Here is a 27,814-nt window from a genome sequence, read left to right on the forward strand (position 1 = left end):
TCTGTTTGACTTGTATTTTGGTAACTTATTTCAAATTTTCTCCATGATGGGGAGGGGGGCAGAATATGATTGTCACTTTGCCTTTTAGAGTTCTAGTCTGGCTTGTATTATTTTTGAGCATGTGTCTTCCTGCGATGCCACTGGGGAGCTGTAGCGGGAGGGTGGGCAGGCAGCTCTGTGTTGCTTGATGTCCTGTTTGGCTTGCATCATTGTGGATCCTGATTGGCTGCTGGAACATGGAGGAGGAAGCATTGGCACCTCCAGTGGCATTTAACTATTTTTTAAAGTTAAATGTTTCTTTGGTGAGCATGAAGTCTCCCTTTGACAATACAACTCAGAATCCACTTATGATAACTTTCCCATATAGATTATCTGCAGAGGAATAGACAATGCCCTTTTTACCTTCATATGTGCTGCTATCAAATATGCTGCCAAGAGTCTTTATGCTGTATTGATGTAGCTCCCTCTCCCCAAATAGAAAACTCTTTTTATTCTAGTGGTCATAACAGTTTCAAGTGTAAGAATCAAACAACAACAGAACAAAACGCTATGTGGTTAGTGTTTTATATAAAGGCAGTGCTTTTCTTCAGGGGTTACTCAAGGGTCCACGGTACCGGTACACCTCTCTTTTTTTGTTAAAAAATGTGGCACTTACTGTAACAGCTTCATGGTGAGTACTGGCACCTGTTTTTCTAGAAACAAGCACTGTATACAGGAATCAAGTCTTATCTATCAGATAGTAAAGAGAATGCCACCGTAGAGCAGGTGTACATTCCTGCAACATGTATCCTCAAATCTCCCCCCCCCAACACACATATGGAAGTGGAGCCAATTCAGTAAGTGGGAATTATAAGAGCAGGCACAGGTTGAGATTCTGAATGCACACCCTCCCCACCCCTACCTAGCGATAGAGAAAAAAAGACTGGACTAAAATGCAATTCTCTGGCAGAAACAGCAGTTTCCCACCAAAGCCCAAGTAAGAGGTTAAAGCAATCAAGTTCTGAAAACTCTTCATTGACCTATCCCAATAAATGCTGACCACACAGGTACTAATGAGAGACATCCGGTTGTTATTAATTAGTAATGTCAAAAGGTTAGGGTGCATGACTCACAACGAAAAATAATGAAAAATAAACAGTGAAAAATCATGTTATTTATTCATTTGTTTGTTGAAAAACTGATGCCCTGCACTTCCAATGCATTTGCATCACTCATGGTGGCAGATGGTTATCTACGCACAGCATTTTGTGGGTGGTGTCACTGACGTCTCTTCTGGAGACTTCAATGCCTGAATTTGTGTGTGTATGTAATCAATGGTGACACATACATTATTGCTTTCTTTCCTGGATAATTTCCAGTACTGCTGGGATTATTATTATTATTTTAAAGAGTTGTTCTGTCTTAGGTAGGACTCTGAAATAGGTAACTGCCTACATGGAATTGCTGTGGAAGAAATAAACAATTCATCATGGAAATGGAAAGGTTGACAAAGGGCAGGAAATAGAGAGAATGGTGTCTGTTTCTTCCCACAGAGCTATTTCCCCTGCTAAGGTAGGGCAGCAAGATCACCAGATTGGTTCTGCAGATTAACTCAGTTACAGCACAAAAGACCCAGCCAGGGTGGGGGGAATGCCATAATGAGAACCCACAGCAAAATGTTGCTTGGATTAAAAAGCTTAGTGCCCTATACAACACCTCACTCCTGATTCTCCCTTCCCTTCCCCTACCTGTCACCCTGTTTCTAACTTCCTCTTCTGCAGTCCCTACTGTGTCTTTCATTTTATACTTCTCTCCTTTCTCCCCTTTGAGTTCCACTGTTTATGCTGCCATTTCCCCTCCCTCCACCTCTGCTCCTGTCCATTCTCTCTCACTTGATCACTCTGTTCTCCTCTGCCCCCAGCCCCACCCTCACCATCTCTTGTTCTTGGTCATTTTCATCCTACCTTCTCCTTACTGCTCTTTGCTGCCTCTGCTCTCACCCAACTCCTCTGTTGCCTTCTCTCACTCACTCTGTCATAAATTGTCTTTCACTACCTCCTACCTCCTGCTTTCTCCCTATTGCCCCCTCCTCGCTGTCATCCTTTGGGTTTCTTCTTTTCTCCACTCAGTTTCTCCTTCTGCTTCTTGCTTCTGTTGTCCTTCTTCTGTCAGGAGCCTGTGTGATGGTTTTTGAAAGCTTGCCATGCAAACCCTGACCCTACAGATTATGAGACAGCCAAAGAGCACAGCAAGATTAACATATACTGCATGCTTGTGCAGTTGCATTCAAAACCTGGGGGGGGGGGAGAGAAGTGCCCCATCTGTGTTTGTTTCTCAACCCCACCCCCACCCCAATTTTTTGTGTTTCTATATTCCTCAAGATTCACCAAGCATGCAGATATCTTTCTCTTGCTCTTTTGTCAACCCATCTTGGCTACAAAGCTTGTTGAGGCTGACCTCCCATCTCTCACACTTTGTTCTACAGCATTATTGTGGTGCCCCCTGCAGCATGGTGCCCAGTGCAGGTATCTGATGTGGTGGAGCGGCAATCACCCACCCCCAATGTGCTAGGGACTTGTACCATGTTTGGTCTCTGAAGCGTCACACCCATCCTGGGCTGTGGTGAAGTCACCAGGCATTGGCAGCCAATGGCTCCTGTCCACAGACTACCTTAGTGTTCATGTGCACAAAGCTGTTCAGAATTACTTGAGATATAAAATGAATGATTCTGCTTAGTAACTCATTGAGATTTTGGGGACTATGGACTGTAGGAAATATTGTAATAGGGTTCCCACCCCCCTTGCTTGAGGGACAAAAGTTGAGATTACAAACTTGAGGGCGACTTTTCAGTGACGGTAACATCCCATTTTATGTGTAGAACAAAATAACTGATCATTTAGAAGTTATTTAGCAATATGGGGGTAAATCTGTTTGAGTAGTTTAGACTCCCCCCCCCCAAAAAAAAAGATATAACTATGATCCGGTTCAGCATCACTTGTTGAAATGAATCAAGTATTCCTCAGTTTCGTGAAGCATCCTGATATTTTGGTTTTGACTTATTCATGGGTATCTGTAAGCCACAGGTTGGCAACTCAGTTCCAAATCATCAGAGTTCCTTCCTTTCTTCCTGTTTGTTTCCTCCTTGCTTTTCTCTCTCTTTGTGTAGTTTTAGAGCAATTGAAAGTGATAGTATTTTATTTGATAAAAATAACTTGATTTTTAAAATTTAAAGCTCCTGGTTGTTTGGCTTAGAGTAAATAAGTTTTCCCCTAGTCATGCAGTTGGTAGGCTACTGTCCTGTGTGTTTGTAGCATACTAAAGTCAGAACAGAAATACTTCCTCTTGCTTTCCAAAAAAAAGGTGCATTGCACTTTAAGTGCATTGCACCTCTGTGCACCTATTTGAAAGTCACCCTATCAAACTAAATGAGGCTTACTTTTCAGTAAACCTGGGTGAGATTGTGAATTCTAACATGAGATGCACATTGTGAAAATTGAAGTAGGGTGGTCTCTTTCCATTTAGTTCATGAGAACACACAGAGTAATGATCCATAAGAAAATGGCTTAAATATACTTCAGAGCCTTAAACTATTAAGTTTTAGCAGCAGGAACTTATTGGCTTATAGTTGGGAAGGCGGTGAGCAAGAAAGAACTCTGCCATTGCTTTAGATTGTTCATCATTTATAAAAGCAAACTGTCCAAAGCATGTGCTTGCAGTGTAAATTTTGATTACCCCATCTGCTTCTGAGCAGAGTTTAACCAGCAATTCCCATAACGCAACAATTATGACTCCCCCCTCCCTTTCTGGGTCACCCACGTAAAGCTGTCCATGTGATTCCCCACCCCCATCCCTGGCAGGCTCTTGAATTGACTGTGATGCATAAAGGGGTCGATCGACAAAGCGGTTGCCTGGGTGGAAAGACACATACACAAATGAATCAAGAGCACAAAGATTTCATGTTTGCTTCCCACACTCAAGACTTTGAAAAATATTCATTTTTCTGTCGCCACCTTTGGGGTTCTGCGCTGAAGGGGACAGGTAGGCGTTTTCAAATAGCAATAATTTGTGCTTCTGTGGCCTTTTGCATCTGCACCCAGGGAGCACTGCATATGTGAATCACAAGCAGGCTTTTCTTTTTCCTCCCCTCCCCCTTTCTATCCTTTAAAATATCTGAGCTATGCCCAATAGTTGTGGAGCTGGGAAGGGAATAAGGAAGCATGCTGAGTCCTCTTCTTCTGCTACTACTATCTTTCATCCAGTACAATGTCACCATAAGGTCAAGAGTGACAGCAAGAGGCTACCCTGCAGTAGGCTGCATGCTGACAGTGCCATGCAGAATCAATAGAGTAAGGGAGAGGCCAGGTGATGGAGAAGTTCACGCAGCAGAAGCAGGGCTAGGGGCAAAAGGTGCTATGGCAGTGAAGAACAGATGGACGAGATAAGTGGAAGCTGAATTGGATATTTAAATGTTACTTACCTTCTGTTCCACCTTCCAGCCTCAGCTCATATACTCTGTCCAACCGTTGATCAGTTTTTAGAGTCTGTATCTGACACTGGGAATTCAAGATATGATTATCAATTAGTCTACTAGGAGTGGAGTTGCACTGCTGGCCCCATCTCATTCATTGGGCACGTTATTGGCCCTATGATGACCAAAAACCTTTGTTTTTATATTGCAAACTGCCCTGTGATCTTTGGATGATGAGCAGTAGAATGAATGAATGAATGAATGTTGTGGATGGCTGAAATGAAGAAGCCTATGGCTGAGCAGCTGCTTGCATTCAGACTTCGACAAAATTTGTAAGACTTTTTAGGAAGGCTTGGTACAAAGTTAGTTATAATGTAAGAGACTGCATGGATTTGCCTGCCCCCGTGCCCCCAACACCTCTTAATTGATTTTCAGGAAAGGATTCATTCTGTTTGCTCCTTAATGTTGTGACACGGTCGTCTTGTTACCATTGTCATGGCACCCTCTTCTGCCAGACACTTGTGTTGGGTTGCAAATAATCCACTATCACCTGTCCCTGGCCACTAAATTAGACCAGGCTTTGAACATAGCTCCTATTGTGAAGTTATATTTAATGTACAAACCTACATGAACTTTAGAAGGGTTTTTGTAGACCATGAAATTAGCCTAGTCATATTGGCTGACAATCTTGGAATGTATGTTTGCCTTTTACAGGAAAATGCATCTTGGAACAATTTCAGAAATTGTGGGATACAGTACACCATATTCACACTTGGTTTAGTTTTTGCGCGCATTTGATATTTTGTGTTAATTTATAGGCAAGATTAATGTGTGGTGTGTATATAAATGGTAAAGGAATCCTATCTTTTCAATATGCAGGAGCTGCTGAAAGATCTTCAGGTCACTTCTAACCCTGTGATTATGCATGGCTTTAATCAAATTAATAAGACATTTATGTTTGACTAGTACAAATCATATGGTGTGCATTATTAGTGCTCTTCCACATAATCCAAAAGAGATGTTTGAAAGGTTGCCAGAGGACATCCTTCCCAAACTTCTCAACACACCCACAATTTATTATAACCAGGTCAGTTTTAAAAACAAAAACAACTCTCATACTTAATGTTGAATTAGGGGATAAACAGTGTGTTTTGAGAATAGCTGACTCTTAATATAGAGACAGTGAAATCTGAATTTCTGTTTTGAATTTGGGACTGTAGTTTGACAAAGCACCCTTAGAAACACTGTTTTATGTAAGAGCTTCACGCTGTAATCACTGAAAGATGCTCGAGACACAACTCTTATAGGCATCTGGTTCATTCTGAGCAAAGCTCTCTTATTTATGATTTGCTGCTTCTCAACCACACAATTGATATACACCTTCATTCTTGTAACCTTAAGCTACAGTTTAGCATTGCATTTAAATACAACCATAGAATAGACTGGACAGCCAAACAGCTTTTTTAAAGAATAATATTGAAATAGAGGAGTTAATCAGATTGTCACTGCCTTGTAGTTTGAGCCGTGTGAAAAAATCATTTTACAATCAATACCTTCATAAAATGTCTTTGTAGTGCAAACACCATAACTTTCAGCTAAACCTCATGTTAGTGAACTATTTGCTATTGCAGCTAATTGCTTATGCAATGTCTGTAAATCACAAGATGCTTCTGATGTACATGTGATCTCGCTGTAGGCAGAATGGCTGAATCTTCCAAAGCATAAGGGAAGCCCAGTTACTGACATAAAAGTTGGCAGCCCATGCAAGTTGCAGAGGTGGTACAAAGTCTCTGTTCAGAATGACTGTGTGGTGCTAAATTGCAGGAAATAAACCATGTTGCAAACCTATAAAGCTTCATTGGAAAGTCAGACAGGCAAGGGGAGGGGAAAAGAGAGAGAGAGAGAGAGACAGAAACATTTTCAGTTTTGCCTTCAACCGCAAAGAGGCTGCAGCCAGCAAAGGAGCAGAATGTTAAAGTGGATGAGTTCGAGGCAACCAAAACAGATCAAGAAGAGAGTGAGTATGACCTGAACCCCTCCCTTTCCTATTACATCACATTAGGTCAAGGGGATAATAATAGTATAATCATGATCAGCTAGTAAAATGAACTATTCAAACCCAAGTCTGTAAAGGTACAAACAGTGTTCCAATTCAATTTCTAATTAGGAGAAGGAGTGTTCTCCCCTTTTGAAGAAGCCAGATTTTATTTTGCTACTTGAATTAACAATTTAGGATGTAAATGTGTTGTACGAATTCATAGAGTGGGACTGGTATTTGTGTAAATATGGTGGACAATCATTTGTATAAATGCAGAAAAACAGCTCCATGTTATAGGGACATGGTCACTAACATAGTTACCATTCAGTCAAGATTTCTAGCAAATGGGTGAATAACTTGAAAAGATCAGAATAGACTTGTGGCAGAATAAACTTGCAAGCATTTTAAGTAGGTGTAAAGTTGAAATGGAAAGTGTAAATACTGTGATGTTATGTTTTGTCAGCTTATTAGAGGCTACCTAAGTGTTTAAGTGAGGACCTAAAAAAATAATTATCCATTTCTCTAGAATAAGCAGCTCCAGTCCACATATTCCTTTTTAATATACTTAATTGCTGTCAAAGAGAGTATCAAGGAAGTGCTTCCTCAGACCACCCATAAAAGGGGATAATGGGTGTGGTGAAATGTTGCAGACATTCCCTCTTTGCTGCTGAGCAAACTGCCCTGCTGGGGTTATTTGCAGTCCAGCATGTCTTTCATAAATGGGAGCACTTGTGGAAAGTTAACTAAAGGAGGAACGGTGTATGATCATGCAGTTAAAGGCTTCTTTTCTGTATTTTTTTGTACTTTTTTATTTTCGACACTCTTGTTGTTTTAAGTGCCCATTTAATATATGTCTTTCATTCTGTCCTTAAACATTGGTGTCATGGAAATGAGTACTTTGTACTGATATCAATGACAATTATCTAATGGTTTGAGAGTAGGGGAAAACATAACTAATGTTGATTCCCAGCTAGCTCTGTCCATTTCGAACTAGCTATGTGCATATGCCTGTTTTGGGTGAGGTTCATGTTTACACTGGCATTTTACAAGCCAAACCCTGATAACAATAGTGCATGCACATGAACAACCTGGCCCAGGATGCCTATTTACTAGAAGCTAGTGTGTGTACCCTTTTCCCCTCAACAGCTCCACGCTGACACTGTAGTTTTTTTTATTGCTCACTCATTCATGCATAGAGCCTGTGGGTGCATTCAGACATGAGGATTATTGTGTTAGTTTTCCTGGTTATAATGCTAGTGCTTCTGTCCCAGTTTCTAACATTCAGCACCTCCACATGACACTAAATTCCATTCATAGCAGAAGGTGTGGTGTGACACAACAGCTCATATTATCCAACATGTTTCCATCCCCCACCTTTTATGTGTGTGTGAGCTTCTGTTCCCGCATGTTCCCCCTACAAAATTTTATGCTGGAACACCATCCCAAATCTTATCTCACAATTTTCCAGGTTAATTGGTTGGCCAACTGATTTTTTTCTGGAAGCCATTAACATGGAAATGTTAGCATTAATCTTCCACTAAAGTCCACTAGATTTACATAAGGGGCTTTTCTACTGTGTGAAAGATTGAAAATTATCAGGTAAAGAAACATTGGGAAAACAGAGTAAAGTGCTGTCTGAACACACCCTGCCTTACCTCTAGCCCGTTAAATAATATTTAGGATTTGGCCACTGCTTATATAAGGCTGTTACACAAAAATAAAATATTGTTTTGGAAATATATATTTAACTTACTTTCCTCTTTCATTTTCTTCATTTTGACGCTTGCTTATAAAGTCCTTAAGGCAAGCAGGGCACTTAATAAATAACTTCAGGCATATATCCCCCGGTTAAGGAATGAGTTACTCTGGCAAATCATTTACATCTGCTAAAACAGGGATATTATTGATAGAAAGTGACAGGTGAAAACACCAGGAAAGGTAATTTACAATATATATTATTTGCATGCTCTGCACTACAAATTTGATCAAAGTGCTAACAGTATTAACTTTGTAGTGACACACTGTTGCCTTAATCTTTTATCAAACAATTTTATAATTCTGTAACAGCTACTGTAACAGTAACGGATACCATTATTAAACATTTCCACAAATCTCTCTTAAGACGCTAAAGAGAAGCTATTGTTTATTTGAAGATTCAAGGTTATCCCGAGAATATTATCGCAGGCCATGCAACTTTGTGTGAAAGCTTGGCTGATGAAAAGAATGGTTCAGATCATGCATTGAACCAATTTTTAACAAAGGTTTTACTCAGTGACCCCTTCTGGGGTTTTGGTTTTGGAACCTCTCTACTGTTTGAAGCATTTACAAGGTTTCTAGATAGGTGAGAAAACAAGCTGTGGGTCTAGCTTTAATTAAAGATTATTTCATTGAAGAGTGACTCAGTGATCTCTTAGGGTAGGCTGCGAGGTGTGGAGCTAGGGAAAGGGAGACGAAAGGAGAGGCAACTAGGCTAACAAGCCGTTCTAATTGTACATTCTAATTGAACATTCGTATAAGTTTGGTAGGATTCATTAGCACTTGCTTCAGGTCAGATACGTTCACTGCTTTGTATGCTTCAGAGATACCGTGACTCCGAGGAGGTTTTCATATCAAAAGGGTCTCTTTCAGGCCACACAGAATCTAATAATAACTCATATGGCAAGAAGTGGCAGTGTATCCAGGATTCTGCCTTCAGATCCCAGGGAGATGGACAATATTCTCATGACTTTGGCTTTTTATTTCCCTCCTGTCTGTAAGATGCATGTTCTTGTTACGATCGTTTTAGAAATAACGGATGTGATCGTTTCATTGTTACTTGTGCCTCAGTAAGAGCAAGTATAGCATAGTGGTTATGGTACTAAAATGAAAGTACTAGGAAGTATCTAGTTCAATCCTTATCTCTGTTAATGAGCTCACTAGATAGCACTAGTCTGTAAGCATATATGCACCTACCTTCAAGGAGCTTATTCCTGAGTAGACATATACGCTATCATTCCTCTAGTACTATGGAAAAACTTAAATATGATAGGTTTTATGATCCATTACCGTGATGTATTAGAATCAAAATAGCCTCAACAATTAAAAGGTCTGCCCTTAAAACTAGCAGCCCTAATATTACTTGACAAGTAAACATGATAGAGAAAAAGCATGTATATTTTACATATTACAAATAATATTTCCCCATGGGGAGGGGAGATTTGAGGAATTTATTCAGCACAGTGGACCACTGGGGAAGCTTATCAAACAGTATACAATGAGGAAGGCATTTTTTGTAATATATAAAATAAACAAGCTTTTTCCTCTTCCACACACCAACATCCTTTGATACAACCAGAGCATTGGTAAAGTACTAGTGCATAATATTCCAAACTCTTTGAGTCTAAGGAACATTATTTCCTATCCGAAGCACCCTTTAAAAAAAAGCCCACCCAACCTTCTATTGGGGGAAAAGGAGGGGGGATCACAATCCTGTATTCTGTGGAAACAGAATTCTGAAATTTGATCTAGAAAGGCAAGTTCTTCCATTCTTTCCTAGATGTGGCACAGGGCTTTTTCGCTTGTTTTCCAGAGTCTTATGAACGGGCCATTTATTTCATGGCAGATTATTAAAGGGAGTCAATCAGAGGGTGAATAATATGTAACTAGGCTATCACCACCCCCTAAGCAAGCACATGATATTCACTGTCCTAAGCTTTAAAGCATACAGCTTGGACAGATAGTAGATCCTGGAATGGAATCCATTCTCAAATTTTACTTTTATGCTTATCATTCTTCTATATAATATGGGCTTTTTCACATACTCCCCCATGAGTTACTATGACGACTGCCAGAACATAAAATAACAGCTTTCAGACAATATGGGAACTGCCTTACAAAGTGTTTCTGGCTCATAAGAGCTGAAGTGATTGAAGTGCTAAATTATTCATTGTTGTTCAAAGAGATTACCCACAGATTAATGAACTTTGAAAATTCAGGACTAGAATAGACGCCCCAGAGAAGCACGGAGAAAATTTCCAAAAATGGTGGTAATCAAATAAAAATGTGTGCAGTAGATGTATTTGCTGTGTTAGCGATGCTGCTACATGCTGAGTCTGGAGGTGTTGATGTACAAACCCACTGTAATAGCCGTGTGTGTGTGTGTGTGTGTGTGTGTGTACACGTGTTCGTGTGTTTATATATTTTTATATAAAATGTACAGTGGAAAGCAATGCAGTGTGTAAAAGATTTCTTAATTATGTTCATTTTGAACATAATTAAACTGACAAATCTCCTTGATTCAGAGTTGTTCTCTTGGACATATTGTTCAGGGAATTTTGCTTTGTGAAGCAGGGGACATTCTCTGCTGAGGTTTGCTCTTCATGATAATTTTGACACAGAAGTGTGTTTGTCAAGATAAGGAGATGCAGACAAAACTCTTCCTTACAAGCTGGGTCACTATCCATCATTTTGTTTTATGAATATACTGCAAGTTGTGAGAAGAGTGTGGAGAGACCAGACATACGTACAAGTTGTTCAAATAGTTCCAGAGTTCTAGGAACTGAACACACTTCAATACAGGTTTGATTATTGATGCTATCCTTAGTTCTGGTGCTGTATAATTATTTGGAGACAATAATGTGCATATGGTGATTAAAAGAGAGGTGTATTATTTAGTGACCATCAGAAGAAATCTGCACTGGTCATGGGGTCAGCAGAGATATTGCTTCCTCATCAATGAACCATAATAGACAACTGAGAAAATATATCTATTAATGTGTTATATCTTGTATAAAGCTGCCAAAGTTGCATCTGCCTTATATATATATATATTAAATCAACTTCCTGTTACCAAATTAGAAGCAACATGTATAGAAGGGGGGGAAACATGATTTATTAAAAGTATGATGTTCTGGAAACCATATGCAGAGCATTAAGGATATGTATGTGCCGATGCAACCTGTTGGAAATCTGGTTCCAATTGACCTACCCAGCCATACAACAAATGATTTGTATTGACTTTCATCATTAGAACAAAAAATGACATGTATTTACTAATAATAGAAGTTGCCAAGTCTTACCTCCTATCGTTGGTTGCTAGTAAAGTAAAGTTACTGCTGTTTATTTTGAGGAGGAAAGACTTTGGTTGCTCCTGAATTATTTTGCTGGCCTAATCACTCATTTATATTTTGTGACAGAGTGTTTTGTTTTTAGTCTTAGAAATTCAAAGAATAATAATTGAATTAGTTGTATGCAGCTGAATGCTTGACTGATTCACAACAGCACTGTGTAGAAGTTTAGAAAAATATTCTAAATAGACATACAGTAGTACCTTGGTTCTCAAACGCCTTGGTACTCAAACAACTTGGAACCCAAACACTGCAAACCCAGAAGTAAGTGTTCTAGTTTGTGAACTTTTTTGGAAGCCAAACGTGCTCATTTTTGAGTGCCACGCTTCTGTTTTGAGTGCCACACTTCCATTTTGAGTGTTACACTGACGTCTGCCTGTTTTTGCTTTTTATTTTGTGTTTTTTGTTTTTGCAGCTCTTTTTTGTTTTGTTTTTGTGACTGTGTGGAACCCAGTTCAGCTACTGATTGATTGATTGTGTGACTGCAGTACATTGTTTATTGCTTTCATTTTATGGATCAATGGTCTCGTAAAGATGGTCTAGTAAAATTCATGTTAAATTGCTGTTTTATGGGTTGTTTTTGGAAGTCTGGAACGGGTTAATCCATTTTGCATTACTTTCTATGGGAAAGTGTGCCTTGGTTTTGGAACATTTTAGTTTTGGAATGGACTTCTGGAACAGATAAAGTTTGAGAACCAAGGTACCACTGTACTAAAACGCAGAGCTCTTTTACTATATATGGGATCAAGTTTCATTCTTTCTGTCCCTTCTCAGCTTCTTGCCCTTGGCCTCAACTTCCTGGAGCCTGCCCCACGCCCAGTAAAAATATTTCAGAGGGCAGGGCTTCAAAGATCAATGCGGACTTTTTGAACAAGGCTTGCACTGATCAATTCCAGAATGAGGAGCCCTCGCATGGCAAGAGTCATATCATTGCCAGACAATCCAGTGTGTACTATACAGTGGTACCTCTGGATATGAACGGGATCCGTTCCGGAGCCCTGTTCACACCCTGAAGCAAATGCAACCCGTGTCTGCGGGTCATGATTCGCCGTTTCCGCGCATGCACGTGACATCATTTTGACCATCTGCGCATGCACGAGCGGTGAAACCGGGAAGTAATGCATTCTGTTACTTCAGGGTCACCGCAGAGCGCAACCCGAAAGCGCTCAACCTGAAGCAACTTCAACCCGAGGTGTGACTGTACTGTTCTACTTAGTGGTGTCTACAGGCTCAGTTCCATTTCCTTAACCTTGAAAGGTTACCTTATGGCATCAAGCTAATAATTGTCTTTAGCATCTGTTCACACACAAAAATAAGAAAAGAAGGGATGTACAGTATATACATTGTCAACTGGGATAACTTTTCTACCCCACCTGCAGACCAGTAATGTGTTAACAGAGCTACAAGTGCTATGGGAGTTTCCTCTGCACCCAGAGCCCTGCTTCTAGCATTCTTTTATTAGAGGATTGCAACTGTGATGGGATGGAATATGAAAGCTACTCAGATTCCTGCTGTTCCACTGCAACTTATCATCCATGACTACAGAACATAAATTACTTCCTTGAAACACCCTGATACGTATGGAAAGCTGTGTCATTCCATAATCCATGTGAAATCTCCTCCCAATCATGCAAAGTTCAGACATCTGCTAGTTATTATGAGCTCTGTCTGCTTGAGATGATAATTTATAGCCATCAGTGTGTTTGTGTGTGTAGAAGTGGAGAGATATACTTCAAAGTGTTAATAGAATTGTGTGCTTACAAGGTTTGTCGTTTCCTGTGTTACTGATTTCCTTTGTTAATGCAGATATAGCCAACAGCTTTTGAAACTACATTGTGTTATGGGTCATAAAGGTGTGGTCACAGTAGAAGCAGTACAGAAAGCTGTGGGAAGAGCTCAACAAATAGCTTTGTTTTACTTTTTCCAAGCACATGAAGAAAGACATAAGTTAAATTTCAGCTATGCATTCATCCAACCTAATAGGTGGGTGTTACCCATGAAAATGTTGGAAAAGAGAGGTAGTCTTGAGGCATCGTCAGAATTGAAGGGGACAGATCAGCTTTCAAATTTGTCATGGAAACATCTTGTCAACCCAGTAACAATGACGTCAAGTTGATAAGACAAGTGTTAGTTTGTTCAGAACACACCTGTTCAACAGCAGGAGGGCAAGGTACAGTGGGTTTCACATTTTTGGTGCACTGCTATGATTGTGTCTCGGTGATCAGTTCTGTTTCTCTCCATTGTCGCTTAGATCACTGTACTGAGATAAAAAAGTAGTTAATAGAAGACTTTGGTGGGGGAAATCTTCTGCAAAATTATCCATCTCTTTTGAAGTTAGTGATATTAATATATGCAGTGCAGTGAATTTTCCTTCCTCTTTATTTTTACCCTCTTTGCATGTGAGCAAAAGCTTTTAATTTCTGTAGCCAATGCAAGATTATAGCAGATGTTAGCAGATGGTCATTGCAGCAGGGTCATAATAATTCCATCAGAACTGCAACTTGATAAGAATGATTTTTTTCTTCATATTATTTGTTTTGTGTTTTAGATTTTTATCTAATATAGTAGTCAACTTATATAGATTTAATAATGAGTGAAAAGTTGTCTCTGAAGGTACAAGGAGTTGATGTGGGGTTTGTTTGTTTTTGCATAATTTGCACAAATAATGGAAAAGTAGCTTGGTCATATGAGTATATAATAATAGTTTTAAATACTACATGTTACAATGTAGTAGGTAAACTGCATGAGTAGAAATGGGAGATTACTATAATACAGTATACATGAGGTGGAAAAAGGTATGCCTCTTGATGATACAAAGCATGAATGGATATAAGATTTGGAAAGAGAAGTGTTGAAAGGTATTGAAATTAATTTAGCCTGAGAGCTAAATTAAGACATCAGGTGTCAGATGGCATTACTATTAATGGGTTAACACCAAGTGGAAGCAGTGCCAACCAGGACTCTCCTTGGTCAGTAACTAGAATGGTATCATACAGTGGTGCCTCGCAAGACGAAATTAATCCGTTCCATGAGGCTCTTCGTATAGCGGTTTTTTCGTCTTGCGAAGCAAGCCCATTGACAGCTTAGCGGATTAGCGCTATTAGCGGTTTAGCGGCTTTTAGCGGATCAGCTGATAAGCGGCTTATCAGCGGATCAGCTGATAAGCGGTTTAGCGGCTTAGGAAAAGGGGGAAAATAGGGGGGGGGAACCCGCAGGAACTCGCAAGACATTTCGTCTTGCGAAGCAAGCCCATAGGGAAATTCGTTTTGCGAAGCGCCTCCAAAACGGAAAACCCTTTCGTCTAGCGGGTTTTCCGTCTTGCAAGGCGTTCGTCTTGCGGGGCACCACTGTACTGCTATCGATGATTTACCAAAAATCAGGAAATGGTCAGCCATAAGGTAGGTGGTAATTATCTACTAGCTTAGCAAGTGGTGACTGTTTTTTCGTATGTAATACTGTGTGGATATTGTCATTGTGTGGTTTAGTCACTGCACAATGCGGGTGGCGCTGTGGTGTAAACCACTGAGCCCTAGGGCTTGCCAATCAGAAGATTGGCAGTTTGAATCCCTGCGATGGGGTGAGCTCCTGTTGTTCAGTTTCAGCTCCTGACAACCTAGCAGTTCAAAAGCACGTCAAAGTGCAAGTAGATAAATAGGTACTGCTCAGGCGGGAAGGTAAATAGCGTTTCCGTGTGCTGCTCTGGTTTCGCCATAAGCGGCTTAGTCATGCTGGCCACATGACCCGGAAAAATTGTCTGTGGACAGACGTTGGCTCCCTCAGCCAGTAAAGCGAGATGAGCGCCGCAACCCCAGAATCATTTGCGACTGGACTTAACTGTCCTTTACCTTTTTTAGTTTAGTCACTAGGTGGCACTAGACTTAGCAGTAACTGGGTGGCCTCATGAGTTACCTCTTGCTGTTCTTGTTGGAGAGAGATATTAAAGTATGTGGCTGGTGTGTCCTATAAACCTCCCATGACAGTAACCATCACTCACTAGTACTACAAAGTTATACCTAGTACGTACATTTAAAATTTTTCTGCTATTGCTAAAAAAAAGTTATTAAGACAGTTAAGTCTATTGCATTGAATACATTTAAAAATAGTGGTGTGAATCTTTGGATTTCTGAAGAAAGCCAAGAAAGGCAATGGTCATACGCACACACACATACACACACACACACACACACACACACACACTGTGTAGTCACAGAAAGCGAAATCATGGGGTGTGTTAGCAAAATAGTTGGTTGTTCAAATTTCACAGGTGTTGTCTGTCTTTGAGAATGAGACCTTTATTTTGTCAAAGATAAAAAAAACCCTTCATTTGCATATAAAAGCTGATGGTCATTGTATATAAATTTGGGGGGCCCTGGTTGATCCTTGATTTGTCAAGGATCTGGGAATCTATTCACATCCTTTGCTGACCCTTTTCTTCTTGTAGTGACTTTCCACCATGCTTTCTTTGATAAAGGCATTATAACTCATCCCCTAGTGTATTACCTAGAAATAACTTCCAGTAAAATCAGTGGGATGTACTTCCACTAAATGTGCTTAGCATTTATAGAAATTAAGGTTATAGTCCTATACACACTTGCTTTCGAGCTGAACTCAATGTGACTTACTTCTGAACAGACATGCATAGGATTGCAATGTGAATAGTGCTGAAGGATAGAGAGGGAAACCAGTTTATTTCAAATGAACATTTTAGAAGTGATAGCTGAGAACAGGATAGGGAACCTGTGGCCCTCCAGGTGTCATTGGCTCCAGCTCATATCAGTCCCCACTAGCATGGATAATTGGGATGATTGAAGATTGTGGTGGTCACAAGTTCCACATCGTTTGCCTAGAATAATGAAATAATTCTGTGCTAGTTTTGCTGTGCGCAATTTGAACACGCCATTGTGAATCACTAGTAACAGTAATCAAGACCATTATTAGGATAGGACTGCTGGCATACTGCTTTGGATTTGGGGGTGCAGAAAAATACTGGTAGGGTTCTCCCCCTCCTTGCCCTGGTGACTATTGTAGTAGTAGTAGTAGTAATATCCTCCCCATCTGACTGGGTTGCCCCAGCCACTCATTATTTTTTTCCAATTTGCACACCAAATTAATAAAATTAGAGTATATTGACGGGGATTTATGCTGTCCACAACTTTGCCTATTCATTAGCATGCCTTTTCTATGAAGCTTTCCCCATTCCAAATCAACTAAGGTGGGGGAGGAGAATGGGGTAGTGGTTTCTCAGCCACAAATGGAACAGATCAGGAAGAAGAGTCATGAAAACAAATGAAGTGTGGCACATACTGTACTTTCAATCAACAGAGTATAGGTGAACAGGAAAAACGAGTTGCTCACAATCGCTAGCCCAGAATGCTTCTTCCATTCTTCCATTATTATAGGAATTTTTGAAATGTTTTAAATCATGAGTTTCATAAGAATAAGTGCACACATAGAGTGAGGTGTCTGCATTCAACACCTTCTAAACAGTGAATATTAACAGGTGTATCCTTAACCTGAAATTATTTAGATTACTTTTCTGCAATGCAACACCTGTGAGATTCCATTTAAAGGGTGGGGTGCAACTGTTTGCCCTCAAAATTCCAGTATTGCTCCCCCCAATAAAAAATAAGAAATCTCTGGTGTTGCTAAATCCCTCTATATTTCTCCCCTGTCCCTGCATATGTTTGTCAGTGAAGTCAGCTCAAGTCTTCTCTGTAGGATCAGTCCAGTGAACCATTAAGTTAAATTTATTCCAGTCTTCCCTCGAGTCAAAGCTGAATGTTGAATTTACAGTAACTGTGCCTGAAGACAGTCAATAAAAATGAAAAAAGCAACAGTAAGATTCTTAAATGGAGAGCAACCTAAAAAAAATGGCAAAGATTGAAAGAAGCCTCTCTAGAAAGGGGCAAAAAGGAGTGTGACTTCAAGAGCCATCTGGTTTATACATAGTTTGAATAATCCCTTCCAATTAAGATTAAAACCATTTTCATATAAAACATCTGTTCTCTGATTTCAGCATTTAGAAGAGGAAAACACCAGGGAATAATTTGAACCCATCCATCAGGATTTTATTTTAAGCATTCAGAACTGATATTTGGTTTCTTAAGGTGATGCTGCCAAGTATGTTCAACAATGCTTATTATCTTAGCAGTATCAAACAAATAAGGTTTTTATTTCAATGTATTTTTCACCTTGGTGGAGTGGGATATTTACAGCTATCATAGTGAACTGGGCTGCCAGTGGGGAAAAACCCTAATCCAATAACTTATTTTATATAGAGATGAATAGGAACAGAGGTTTATCACAGTGAAGCCCCATGCAAAACTGAACTATTCAGCCGGGCAAAGAGTGTTTTATTCTAAATCCAGACCACATTTTAAGATTACTAACCCAAGAATAATGTGACAAATGTTTGATGAACCCACCACCATTATTGTCATATTTGGATGGTCATTGAATTGAATTCCCTGTCCCTGCTCTTTTTTTCTTTCTTTTGTAAGAAATTTGTGTGCTTGTTTACAAAAAAAATGAGGAGGAAAGTTTTTTTTACCTACCTCTTCTTTCTGCTATCCAGCAAATGGTAAAATGCTTGTTAGTGTTTCTGCTTTGCGTTTACAAAAATGTGCCATGGAAACTTAAATACCTATTGGCAGCAAAACATTATACTGCAAGGTAATGATTCACCCAGGGTTAGGCTGCTAGGGAACAACCCGAAGTTCCTTGGGAGGGTGGCTGAGGGGCTGCTGCAGACTTTCTGCTTCACCAACAGAAACTGAGTGAAGAAGGTAACTGCTGGAGACTTCCATGGTGCAGCAGTAAAAAGTTCTGCAGCCTGTGATGCTCTAACAATAGTAGGAAAACAAAAAGGGCATGTTGGGGTGAATCAGAGACCTTTGATCCACTGGATCAAAATCCCTCCTGTTCCCCTGACATGCCCCCAAGAAGGGAGAAATACTATGCTGGCAGATTTATTTTCTCATGCACTGGAACCAAGGGAGGGGATTTTAAGAACAAAACAGAGATGAAAAGGGTGGAAGAGATACCACATCATTGACAGGCCCAGCAGGGCTTTGCCTACTGTCAGGCCCGAGTCAGGTCTGGGCAGGCAGCAACAGGATCTCTGACAGCTCCAATGGGGCTGTGTTGGCTGAAGTGTTCTCCTCTGCAGGCAGCTACAGAAGATGTCATCTCTGCTGGGAGCTAAAGCTAACTGAAGCCTTGTACAGGCTGACAAGACATGGAGTATGGTAGGTCCTTGGAGCAGCTGGATGGCTGTTTAAAGGCTCTTCACTATTTTGTAGTCTTTTGACTTCTATGAGGTTCTTCTAGGGACTCATCCTCTGACTCAGAGCTCTGTCTTCCAGATAGGAAGGCCCTCAATAAGGCACTTGTAGTTCTCCCAGGGAAGTGGTCTGAACATCTTCCTCATCAGCGTCCTCCATGGTGTACTGCAAGGTCATAGGTCATGGTAGGCTTAGAAAGTGGTGCATCCTCTGTTATGGAATCTCCCCTCCTCCTCTAACATTGCTCTGTCCATAGTCTTAATTAGGAGCAGTGACTAAGTGATTAAGGGCCAGCTGAGACAATCTGGAAATGCTGTGTGCCGAATAAGGCAGTGGGGACCCACCTGTAAGTCTATTACTACATGAGTGTCGTGGCTGTTCACCAGTAATGCCATGTTTTGGTAATTAATCAGTTAAAACCTTTTGATAAATTGAAAAGGTGTTTCCAATTAATCAGGGAGCAGATTTTAATTCTTTCAACAATTATTTTATGTGATATGTTTAAAAATCCATAGGTGCCTTCTTAGAAGAACAAAGGGTGCCTGATGCAACAAATGTGTACATAATCTAAAAACAAATAATCCATTTTTTTCTGTCTGACCTACTTTAGATGCAAATATATGCAAATTAAAATTCATTCAAACTCAGTTGATCAACTATGATTTATTTATTCAAATGACAGGCCTCGTACATATGTACTGTTACTGAGGTACCAGCTTACCCTCATCCTGAGTATAGCCAGCAGTGCAGGGGTGGAGAACCTTGGGCACAGGGACTGAATGTGGTCCTTAAGACCTCTCAGTCTGCTCCTCCATATTTGCTATTTACTTCAGTCTTAGTTAAGAACCTGAAGGTGACACATGACTTCTTTTTCCCCAGTATTTCACTGGTCGCCTTCGCCATTCACCAGTATTTCACTGAATTGTGTAAAGTTTGAAAGCAACACATGCATTTTCACTTATTGTTGCAATCTGAATGTAAAGCTATAGTATTTGAACATGAACTATTATTTGCTTCCTGCTAAAGGTTCTGAGGACTTTGCAAGAGTGGCTCACACAGACTTGCTTATCTTAGTCTGATGTTTACAGCAGTATGTGGCGTAAAAGAAGAAAAAGTAGCAAAGCATCATGCCATATGGACATCCCCAACCTTAAAACAATTCCGTGATAATCTTAATGAGCTGCTATTCTAGGGCAGTAGTTTCAAAGTCTTTCTTTCCTAGAGAACATTTACAAATTGTGCAAGCATATCATCCCAAGCTGTGTAGCGCATGTATGTGCACAGGCTGCCTACATTAGTCAAAAAATCAGCAGAGTCAGGTTGTAGATGTGGTTGTCTATTAAGGTTTCCTGTTGTGCCACAATCTGCCCAAGCAATCTGGAACACTAAAAGGTGCATGTTATCTAAACACAGAGAAACAGATTTTCTTTCAGCTACTATAACTGCATGTTTCCAGTTACTGTTGTGGTCTCTTCCACCTGTTGTAAAACAACTAGATTTCTCTTGGTCTAAAGGACCATACATATACATACCGTAGGTTTTTAAGCAGAGGTTGAAAGGCCATCTGTCATGGATGCTTTAGCTGAGATTCTTGCATTGCAGAGGATTGGACTAGATGACCCTCATGATCCCTTCCAACTACAATTCGATGATTCCATAATTCTCTGGACATTTTCTCTTCTCCTTTGGCAGCAACAAAACCAACTAAATCTCTCCTTCCCTCCCATCTCCTTCTTTCCTACCTAAGAGACCTAGACCAGGAAGGAGGTTTCACAAGTCCATATTTCTTTTAATTCAAACAGCTCCTGGATCCCAAAGTGTTTAGAGATTTCTGTATTCAAGAAATCAATGAGGCCTCCTAAAACTAAGTAAAGTGGAACTGTGTTTAATGTGGAATGTAGGGATGCTGCCCAAAATAGCATATTTGTATGATTTCTTCTTCACCTGTAACATGTAGTATCCCTTACCCCATATCTGGACATCATCACTTTCCCCGCCTCCACATTATCAACACATGGTAAGTGATCATATGCATTATAAGAAAAATGGAGATTCATCATGGAGTGGTGTTTTTGTTACCATTCCTACACATTATGCATGATATAGGATTGGTGACAGAAACAGTCGCTGCATGTTGAGCTACATACTGTGTAGGATCACTTAATATGTGCCAACAATGTGGAACAGAGAAGGGGGATGTGATGTTGACAGGGCACAGGGTGGGTGTCCATACAAAGACAATAAGATACAGTGGTGCCTCGCAAGACGAGCCTCCGTTCCGTGAGGCTCTTCGTATAGCGGTTTTTCCGTCTTGCGAGGCGTTCGTCTTGCGGGGCACCACTGTATCATGCAAAAATACCTTTGGCAGCATCCCAGTCTCCTGCATAAAATATATCTGAACATTTTTAGGAGGACTTTTTTCTGCTTATAAAGGAGTAGCTTTAATTATTCAAATGTTTGGATAGCTCTCTGGCCTGGTACACATAGGCAGGGATGGACAAAAGTGACTGGTGCCATCTGTTTTAATAGGAGGTAAAATACAATTTATAAAACTACGTAGGAAACTTGTTGTAAACTGCACAGAGAACATTACATTCTGCCCTTTCCTATTCACCCAGGTGGGCATGGCAACAATACTGAACAATGTGCAGTTGAAATTCAACACGTGGAGAGAGATGAGTTGATAGGACTCCGTTTTCCACCCCCACCCTAGGTTGTAGACATAAGTTAATCATCATTCTCTATCTTTCTCACTTTTCTGCTCTCTGAATTTCATAGTGACTAAAACTGGCTTTCATCCAAGCCTGATGGGCAGAGGTTTCCTAACAGAAATGGCAGTTTCTTTAGTATTCATTGAAGATGTGCGCTTTGTTTAAATCCTCCTGGTAGTGTTGAATTTTGTGAATTTTGCAGTTGTGTGTTAACAGTGTTTCCTTACTCTGAATTTCTTGAGCTTTCCCCCTAATCTAACCAATTTTTCCCCTAGATAAAGAATAGATAAAATCAGTTTGTGCTATAGAATAAACATGTCTCTTTAAGAGACATTCAGTCTCTCAATATTTTAACAAAACCCCTTCACAGGATTGTTCAGTATTGCCCATCCAGTGGTTTTATGGAGGAGGCTTACTGGAAAGGTGTGGTTAATCTGATTGCTGTGATGGACTTGAATAATACTCTGTCATTATGAGCAATGATTGGAACTAGAAGCAAAAATATATGCTTACAGTCCAGATCTATGGAGATATTTCCCCTTACATTTCCATATTTAAATATGGAAAAAGAAAGTCTAGGACTGGAGTGTCATCTTTGATAGTTTTTCTTTGGCTCAGTCTTCCATATCGATGTACGTAGATCAAACATAACGGTATAATATTGCAGAGAGCTGAGTGTCACAATAATAAAGGAGGCATGCCACCTACAGATAGGTGCCTCATGGAAAATCAAGTATCATTTTCCACATGGGACTGACATAAGAAGCACATCATTGTAGTTTAAAAGGCTCTACCAGTTTCAGTTAGCATTGTGGAGCAGCAGAGAGTGGAACCAGCACTTTGTGTTTCCCTGTTCTTTATTTTATTGTGAATCTAACTGTACTCCACAACAGTGTGATAATTTCCCTGAGTTTCTACATCATGGATAGGGAACCCATGGCTCTTCAGATATTGTTGGGCTACCACTCCCATCATCCTTTACCATTGACCATTCTGGGTGGGGCTAATGGGAGCAGGGGTAAACAACATCTGGAAGGTCTCCTTCCCAGTTTTATATATTTGCTCTTAAATCAGCTACCAATTTTCCCCCTGCCCTTTTATTATTTGCCTTTGCTCACATAAATGTTCCCTCCTCCTTTTATTGAATGCAAACATGTGGTCGCTTTGTGAAAAGCTGTTAAAGAAAATGAATAAAACTTAATGAGGGAATTTATTACAGAAATAAGGAGACACAAACATATTGCTGGAAATGGTACTAACACATTTACCTGAGAAATATTATATTCTCAAGGCTTAACTTTTATCCGATGTTACTCACGTGTATGTGTGAGTAATAACATGCAGCCTTTTTAAAAAAATGTATATTATAAAACAGTACTTGGATTAACATTGGAGAAGGAGACTGTCATCCTATACAAACCTACCTGGGGGAGAAAGCCCCACTGAACTCAGCATTCTCTTTTAAGCATTCTGTTACAAATAAATGAAAGCCTGATGCTTCTGGCAAGCCTACAAGCAGGTCATGTAGGCAACAGTCCCTCAGCAACTGGTATCCAGTGGCAAATTGTCTTTGAACATAGAAGTTACTGCTAAGAACTATCTTAGCAGTGTTACTTGAAAACACACACACACACACACACACACACACACACACACCCCAGGACAGCTTTTAAAAAATGTTGTCCTTTGAACTACGTGCTCCCTTCAAATGTTGCTGGTCTACAGTTCCCATCAGTTCTGGCTAGCAGGGTCAATGGTCAAGGATGATGGATATGACCTAATCCAAACCTGCAGTATTATACATTTGTTAATATAGGGGGGAGGCAGTTGCAAAGTTATTCCAGCAAGTAGCTCCGCTAGAAGCAACCTTATGTCCTTGATCAACTTCATTGGAATTCCTCTGGCTATACTCCCACTGTGATGGAGCCATAGCTTGAGTTCTACCTCAAGTGACATTTTAACAAATGAAAAAAGATGAAAAGGACAAAGAGTCTCTGCCTGGTAACAATATATGAGGGTCAAATAATACAAATGCTCCTTAAGCACCAGAGTTCAGGAGTGCTCTCCCCCTGACCCAAGCGGTTTTTGCTACTTCAGAGGATTAAGAGTTTAATAAGTTATTGACAGGAGCTATGTCACAAATTGATTTTTATGTTAGCCCCTGTCTGAGGCATGGGGTCACAAATAATTGATGAGGAGGCTTTTGCAGTTTACTGTACTGTTCCTTAGATAAGAGTAGCTTCCCACGAAGCCACTAGAGGATCTAGAATTCAGCAAAATGCCAAAAGCTGCAACCAGACAATGGAAACCCTGCTGGTTGCCCAAAATATTCATTCATTTAATCATTAATTCATTCAAGTTGTGTACCACCCTTCATCCATAGATCTTGGATAAAATACAAGATGAAAATGCAGAATACATGATAAAAACGGGGGAGCCACAAACCAATAAACCCACCTCTTCCCACAAGCACATTTAAAAGGGAATACGATGTTAATTTCAGCCCAAGGCCTGGTTGAAGAGGAATGTTTTCGCCTGACACCTAAAGGTATAAAAGGAAGGTGCCTTTGCCCCTTAGCCCAAGGGAAACCTTACACTGTCCTTAAAAACTTGTTGAGCTTTTAGCAGACATTGCATCCATTTTCTCAAAGCTTTCTTCATTGCTATAAGGACTTTTTCATTTTTGCAAAAATATCCAAAATATGCAATTTTAGGAATGCTAATGAAGCTTATAAGGCTTTGTTGTAGAAAGCTAGATGCTATGCCTTTGATGTCATTGTGGTCATGTAGATTTCTAGGAATTCTGCCACTTGACTTCGCTTATTTTTCGTAAATTTCCCCCTCAGCATTTAAGGGTACTTTCCTCTTTCCTTTGAATCTTTACTTTATTTTTTCCAAAAGTTGTATGAAGCATCTAGAGAAAGTTTGCCTCTGCTTTTGTAACATCTACCAGCCTTACTGCTGTAAGCAATTGATGGGTACTTTTAAAGCTTTGGTTGGTGCTGTCAGTTACAAATTGACCATCATATACACTGTCTGGGCATATCTTGTATCACACCCCCACCATTCAGTCCAAAACAGCCTAGCTTGATGCAGCCATCCAGTTTGCCTTTAGACAGCAAATATGGACATCTAGTGGTTGTGTGTTGCATTGTATGCAGACTATATTCTTTTAAAGGAGTTGAATTGAACCTGATTCTCTCAACTTTTTAAATGAACTACCTTTATTATCCATACAATCCTAAATTGTGACATTGAAATCATTGACTAATGTATGTCAAGGCAGTCATAGTATTTTTTGCTATGCTGGAATCATATGAATGAGCCAAACTCAAAGTTCACCATGTAACTACTACAGAGCCTTCAAAAAATGTAACTTAAGCAACTAAAACCAGCTAAGCTAATGGGCATCCTGGTTTGTTCAGAGTGCCTTATGATCCCTTAGATATACACTCCAAGGAAGTTTCAAGTCTGTGATGAAAATACGAGGCTAGGGATGGGTGGCTCAGGTCTGTTTCTTGTCTATGTCACTTTTACATGTGTTCATTCAGAAATCTATTCCATCACATTTCCATATTAATCTGTGAATTTTAATGCATAATTAAATATGTTTTCCTTAAAGTACTTATTTCTAAACATATTGTCTCTCAAAATGTGCATTTTAAAATGCATTTTGGTGAATTTTGAGACAAGAACTGTGTCAGAGAAGTTCAGTTGATAACTGGGTTCCAATCCACATATTAATCCAGAGTTACAGATCAGCTCAGTTCATGTCAGATTTCATAAAGATCGAATTGCTTAAGCATCCCCCTGAGCCTCCTAGCACCATAGGGCAATAAAAGTGGGGTTTGTTCACAGAGGAATGTGCTCTGTGCTGATTCCAAGGACCAGTTTAGCAGCCAATTCCAGATACTATCAAAGCACTAAAAAAACCCTCTAGGCATAAAGATAGGTCAGGAAGTAGTTTGGTTTGCAGCTCCCCAGGGAGTTATACTGGCTTCACAGTTTGAGAGCCATTTTGTTCCTTGGTAGTCCTTCAGCTTTTGGGGCTGGCTAAGGATGATGGGAAGTAATATATGCAGAGAGAGAAGATCTTAAGTGTCTTTGCTTTAGAAATGGTAAGAAAACATTAATCTGAATGAGACCTAGTCAGTGTTATGAATAAAGGTCTAATCAATCTTCTGCTACATTCCTTCTCACCCAACTAGTGATCTTTTGCGTAAGACCTTTCATAGGAAGATCCACAGAAAATAGTGAAGGAGAGGGAGCAGTCTGTAAACACATCCTTATGCAGTTGAGTACATGGATCAGGAATCCAGAAGCAACTGAGTGGGATGCTGAGCAAACAGTACCTGCCCTAAACTATTGTGAACATCAAACAGCATAGACACAGGCCAAAAAGAAAAAAAAGGGTTGCCAAGATTTGGTAAAAAGAGTAACAAGGAAGCAGTGCAACTTAGAATCATAGAACTGTAGAGTTGGAAGAGACCCCAGGGTCATCTAGTCCAACCCCTTGCAATGCAAGAATCTCAGCTAGATCATACAAGACGGATGTAGGCTATTGATTCTTTTCAATACAGCTCCTTGCTGGGGGTGCCAATACAACTCCTTGCCAAGGATGTAAGGGACCCTAGGTAGGTCTCTGCCAAAGGCAGACCTTTCTCGAATAGCACAGTCATTACCTTTATCATTAGCCAGCTGTGTGGACTACACCAGGGGTGTCTAACCTGCGGTCCTCCTGAGGTTGTTGGACTACAGCTCCCATTAGCCCTAGCCAGCTTGGCCAGTAGTTGGGAGATGCAGTCCAACAACTGAATGGCTGCAAGTTAGTCCCTGTAGGCTACACACAGACTGGTAAGAGAATAATAAAGGCTGAAGCACATCACGCTTCAGCACTGCAGACATCAACAGTGCTTATCATTAGAGCTGAAGATATGTACCCCCCAAATCAATATATACCATATTTGCTGTTGCAAGCATTTATCTGAGAGTAATTATGGTGTAAAATATCTTATCTCATTGTAAGGGCTAAGATTGACTTTTCCTTTTCCTTTCATTGCTTCAGTTCTATTATTTATGGAAAGTTTATATTTAATGTTATTTTTGTTTTAACCATAGGACATAACAAGGCAGAACAGAAATATAGACAGAACACTGGCTGCCACTTTGTATCCATGCAGATTTGTCTTAGCCTTCCTGGGTTGTTTTTTTTAAAAAAGACCGCTCTTCCTTTGCAGCCAAAAACCCTGTACATTTGTTCAAAACTTAAAGAGGAAGAGGTGAGGGTACACGAAGGGACTCTTGCCTCCTTATAGATGTACCACTGAACAATATAGTGGGGGAGATCCTCAGCATTACCTCTTCACCAGACAGATACAGTGTTTTAGGTGTTGCATAAATTACATTTATAAAATGTGTTTCTGAGTTTTGCCATTTCCAGCACTCCCTTGCTGTTTTCTCTCTTTCATCTAATTCTTAGATGGCAAACTCTTATACCAAGTGCCTGCTTTATTTAATTCTGTAATGCACCATTTACACTGATGGCACTCTTTAGCTAACAGTGATAATAATAATCATTGTTTTCCCTCCCATGGGGAGTAGTAGATGTCTCATGGGCTCCATCATTTAAAAACTAGTGATCCTGCAATAAAGTATCCTTTCCCAGGAAAGAGATGAGAGATTCTTGGAGGCAGATTTAACATATAGTAATCAGAATCAGATGGTAACAGCATCTAACCACAAAGGGAAGGCTAGTCCAGGCATTTGTTTAAGCAAGGATACCTCTGTTTTGTGCTTTGTTGTCCCACGTCTGAGCACTAGCCAGGATGTGAAACCTACTTGGTTTTAACAGTGGAAAAAAGCACTGAGCCCTCCCACTCTTTTGAATGAGAGCGGAACCACACGTGATATTGAAAACCCAGTGATAGTATCTTATACCTTAAGAAAGAAAAGTGGGGAAATGCATGCATATGAGGAGTTGCATATCCAGTCAGGATCACACCACAGAGGAAGGGAGATTTCCTCCTGATTAAGTGACCCACAGATTTGCATCAGAGGAAACATACAAGTACCTGTATGAGTCCCATTTGCTTTGCCCTACAGGTATGTGGCTGAATCCCATCCGAAGCAACAGATTGGAAGCATCCAGAGTGGAAACTATTAAACTGAACTATGTTTCTCATTACAAGAGTCAATATTATATGAAATATCACTGTGCCTTGTTGTAGGTG

General features: G+C 40.1%; 1 protein-coding gene and 1 long non-coding RNA gene across 16 annotated transcripts in view; one reads left to right on the forward strand and one right to left on the reverse strand.

Annotated features, from left to right (window-relative positions):
* The window catches only part of KALRN (kalirin RhoGEF kinase), a 492,818-nt gene that overhangs the window by 371,972 nt on the left and 93,032 nt on the right, over positions 1-27,814 (forward strand). The gene's annotated exons all lie outside the window — the stretch shown is intronic.
* LOC307226589 lies at positions 1,896-18,188 on the reverse strand. The gene is made up of 3 exons (XR_013843511.1): positions 18,145-18,188; positions 4,457-4,532; positions 1,896-2,197 (listed from the first exon to the last, which is right to left on the reverse strand). It is a non-coding gene; the product is annotated as an uncharacterized lncRNA (long non-coding RNA).

This window comes from Podarcis cretensis, assembly GCF_951804945.1.
Source record: "Podarcis cretensis genome assembly, chromosome: 1".
In the NCBI taxonomy this organism is placed as follows: Eukaryota; Metazoa; Chordata; class Lepidosauria; order Squamata; family Lacertidae; genus Podarcis; species Podarcis cretensis.